Below are 4,955 nucleotides of genomic sequence, written 5' to 3' on the forward strand. Positions count from 1 at the left end.
GATTTGATATACACATAAGATTAGGACACATTACTCGTGCATCACCATCATCATCATCCTATTTACGTAATATTAAAAGATGTATTCTGACAGTTCTCGAAGGGAGGACCGTTTACTGTCTGCCTGGGTGGGGGAGAAGGGAGTATGGGGTATGGTTGCCATGGAAATATCGGCGTTTGCCATGGAGATGAGCCCGCTGGCCGGCTCTTGTTGTTTGGACTTGCCAAACCTCCCATTTCTGAGTTACGTACAACAGAACGCAGCGGTCTGAACGAACAAGTGAGCCGGAAGTGAAGGAAACGAGAAAGGAATACAGGAATGTGGCAACACCGCTTCTCCCTACAGCCCTATCTGTCAGAAAGCTTCTTTTAATTGGACTTTTACTCTTATCAATTAGGACTGAAGTGATATTCCCATGATGATCTTCACTTGGTCAACTCACCATCGAGCTATCCTTCAATCTGGTCTCTAAACTTCGACTTTTCTGGACACCGCACAATAATCTCAATGTTGCCCTTATATATCTCAGAGCATAGCCAAGAACGTTTGGATGCACGGATTGAGTTTGTAGCTATTAAGTTGTATTCGGGAGATGGCTGGTTTGAACCTTAGTATCAACAGTCGTGAAGATGATTCCACACAGTTTCTCCTTTATGTGCCAGGAAAATGCTACGGCTGTACCTTGATTAAGACCACAGTCGCTTCTCTCAACGTTATAGCCACTTTCTATTCCGACGTAACTAAAATCAGGTATATATTGGTGAGACATTTAACCACTAGAGAAAAAAAGGAGTGTTTTCTCGTGGAAGCCGAGTAGATAAGCACTTGCATACTTTAAATTGGCGTGACCTTGATAGTCCATGTCTAATGGTGGTTATCGTTAAGGGGATTCATGACGGATATTTTGAATTTCTACAACTTGCTACTTATCATAACCAAATTTAAAACACTTGCACATATTAGTGCACACAAAAGATGGAGTTGATTAAATAACTGGTTGTAAAATTATTAACATATATGTTTTATATGTTGAATTGAAATGCTCCGTGTGGACAGTTTTCATTTCTATGAGCTATAATTTGCCATAACTCTCATAAATACTCATATATTTAATAACTGCGAATTATGCAGTCAGGTGTAAACTATTGGAGATATCAATTTTCGAATTTGTTATTATTCATATGCAAAAATTTAGTTTCGTGCTATTTTAGGAGAAAAAATATGAGGACAATAATAAAACGCAGAACGTCTTTTAATACCTGTGTAGTCATAAATATTCTCTGAAATTTTCAGATGAATATGATAAGAACTCTGTCCCGAGGAGCATTTTCTGAATGGCAAAGAGCTGCAACAGTTTTAGGCTTTAAAAAATGCAATTGGAAATGTTAAAATACATTCTTGCTTTTAAACTGCTCTGGACTATAAGTTACCCCCTGAGATGTCTTTCTCCACTTACGCACAGCGTAGGCCCACTGTAAGGTAAATATATTCAGCGAGATTATTCAAATGGTAGTGCGAAATAAGTTTGAAGCTATGGATGTCTGACTGCATGAGAGAAAGGAGCGTGGGCCTGCTATACTGTGTCCTGTAAGCCACCTTTTAAATCCATAACAACAGCGTTACGGAAAATCTGACAGCGGGATTTGAAAGACGAAAAACGGGCGGCTTTTAACGTCAAAATTGAAAATTCAATTTTCTGCTCAGAAATCGCAATATTTCAGTCATGAATTTTGGTACATATTTTGAGTTAGTTATGACATGAAATTTCAAATATACTAATAATCTACACACGCATAGAAACTTTATAGTGCGACATCTCTTTCCAAGAATTTTTTGTTGAATTTCTGTAATTTTTGTCACTTTGTGGTAAGTATTTTTCCATATTTTTAAAAATGTTTTATTGCATAATATTGTTTTATTCAACATATTACAATTCCACTCTACTTCAACCTTCGCACTTACTTTAGTGACTTCAGGGGCAACAGTCCTCTCCGGTCACTAATCAAAAGAGGGAAAGAAAAGAAAGTGTGTCGATTTTTCAAAGAATGTCTTCGTCTGAAGAAACGATAAGCCGTAAAGAGCTTGAAGGATACCCAAGGCCTCGTCGTGGCCAGAATAGAACAAGAGTCGACCAAGGGAGGGATTGTAATAAACATGAATGCCACAAGTAAGGGAAATAGGGAAGACGTAGACAGATTTACAGTCACATGCTTGATTATACATATCTTCCACAATTTCGATCAAATCTAAATGAAACTTGGGAACATTATTTAAAATGGCATAGTGAGTTGTTGTGTATGTGTATGTCAATGGGACACAGGTAATTTTATGTTATGTAATTGAAGTATTATATTTTTCATACGCCACTACAAAACTTCAAATATACTAATATTCTACACACATACAGAGACTTTATAGTGCAATAACTCTTTGCTAAAATTTTTTGTTGATTTTTCTGTTATTTTTGCACTTTATGGTAGATATTGTTTTCATATTTTTAAAAATTATTTTAATGCATAATATATTTTATTCGACATATTACCATTCTACTTCACTTGAAATTTAGCCCTTACTTTCTGATTTGTGTTCAGAGCTTTATGAAATTACATCAAGTATTCCATGAGATAATTGTACCTAAATTATGAAGAATGTGAAATTCAGAAAATTAAGGAAAACTTTTCACAATAAAGTTTCAAGAATACACCTCTCCTAAAACTGCCTATAACTGCACTCCTATTCTTCATTAGCGCTCTCTGCAGCTCTATTCTCTGCACTGTTTCGTAGCCTAGCTGCCTGTTCGATGGTCTGCACTGATGCCTCTGCCTTTGTAACTCGTTGTTCATTGATGGACCCCAGTATCTGTTCTGTGAAGACTCCAGGTGTGAACCCCACTGTCGGCAGCCCTGAAGATGGTTTTCCGTAGTTTCCCATTTTCACACCAGGCAAATGCCGGGGGTGTACCTTAATTAAGGCCACGTCCGCTTCCTTCCATTCCCTAGGCCTTTCCTATCCCATCGTCGCCATAAGACATACCTGTGTCGGTGCGACTTAAAGCCAGTAGCAAAAAAAAAAAAAACTCCAGGTGTAAGTCCCAGCCCACTAAGAATGTGAAGTATGGCCAAATTCCTATCATTAAGTACTGCTGCATAATCTAAAGCAGCAATCTTCACCGCAAAGTTGGAAACAAACACTGTCTTAGGACACCTCTTCCAAATAAGAGCGTTGAAGCTGTCATTAGGATTTTGAGTTTTGCCGTGTAAACATTTTTTCAGAACTCTGGTGCAGATAGATCCCTAAAAGTTGGTTTTATAGCCAGTAAAACGGCTCCAGGAAGATTGTTCTTATGTCTGTGTCACCAGCTTCCAAGGCCTTCAAAAACTTGCACCACTTGTCAGAACACAGGAGATGCTGAGGTGTAGTGTCACTCGACAGGTAATGACACACAGCTCTTCTCATTTTCTCCAAGTCGTTTTGATTATTTCTAATGACACTGCCATAATAAACTTGCAGGCTATCAATTCTCTCCTTGATCAGCCTAGTTTTTCCTCCAAGTGTCTTACCGTCTTCCAACAACTTCCCTTTATTTTCTGCGATAAGTCGTCTCAACCGTCCATTGACATTACCAATGCACTCCAGCTTTACCGAACTACAATCTTTCTCATACGGTTGGTTTTCAGTTACAGTCTTGAAATCACTTGTGTCACAATCCCCCGAGTTCTTTATAGACCTTATATCAGATTTGTGAAGGGAGAAATAGAAAATAAGCTTCATACTCTCAGCTTCTTTCCCGCCACTTGGACCTGAATAATTCATGCTCCACACACTTTTATGAACATATTGAGAATCTTTTTCCTTTTTACTATCCATGTCCTTCTTGCACAAGGCACATACGGAGCAATGTTTTAACAAAACTTGTACATCTAACATTTTCCCAATGTCAACAACGACGACAGATGACACTGCATGCAACAACAGGATGTCCCCTCTTCATGCAGGAGCTCCCACAGGAAACAGCCAGGTTTTAGGTTCAACTTCATTATTGTCAAGAACAACTTCATGAAGTGTTACTTTAATGCTCACTTCACTAACCTCTTCCACTGCAGTCAAAAGTGGCATGTTCATAGCAGTGAATAGTGTTGTAGGAGCAGGCATGCTCATAACACCACATAACAAGTTCCCATCTTCTCTGCCATGACCAACACATGTTATGCCATAAGCAAACCTAATGTTTGCTTTATAAATTCTCTTATTATTGTTAACGAAAATGCAGAAAAATGTGAAAAATACAAAAACTATATTTGCGCGATATCTTTCATAATGTTCATTGCACAATTTACACGCACAATTTTCATTCGGGTGATGAAATCTCTTACTTTAAATGCAATAAAAACTTGTCAGTCTGTCAAACACACATTGTAATTAACCAAGTCGACACTGGAAAATATGGCTTCATTCTTAACCAAAAAGGAAAATCTCTTACTTTGGCAAAACGTTGATGAAAATCAGGTGTTGCATATCGCATAATTACGAGCAAAGTCTTTGATTACGAGTCGAAGCTCGTGATACGCTTGTTCCCAAACATCCGTCATTATGGCTTCGTTCCAGACATTGCTGAGCTCTTCTAGGAGAATGTTGAATGTATTCTCATAGACCTTAGTGTTTGGCTGGTGTATCTGCTTTCTGATGTCTTCTATGTAGAAAGCTTCTCTTAGGAAGAAAAAGGTCAGTCTTGATGGTGCTGTGTTCCCGATACTCAGGGTTCGTACATACAACTTTCTCTACCGTTAATTTTAATTTTAAGTTCATACCTGATTACATGGAATTTATAAGCTGCTATCGGTGCTACAGCTGTATTAAATATTACCAATGCTGTTTTTGTTGAAAGTTTTTGTGGTTGTTGAATGTTGTAAATTCTGTTATTGACCTTGGATATTTTGAATGGTATATCTCTGTTA

The 4,955-nt window shown here is 37.9% G+C and overlaps 1 pseudogene; it reads right to left on the minus strand.

Annotated features, from left to right (window-relative positions):
* Window positions 1-2,733: 2,733 nt before the first annotated feature.
* LOC136872324 (uncharacterized) lies at window positions 2,734-3,456 on the minus strand (annotated as a pseudogene).
* Between the last annotated feature and the right edge of the window lie 1,499 nt (window positions 3,457-4,955).

Source organism: Anabrus simplex, chromosome 4 (assembly GCF_040414725.1).
Source record: "Anabrus simplex isolate iqAnaSimp1 chromosome 4, ASM4041472v1, whole genome shotgun sequence".
Classification (NCBI taxonomy): Eukaryota; Metazoa; Arthropoda; class Insecta; order Orthoptera; family Tettigoniidae; genus Anabrus; species Anabrus simplex.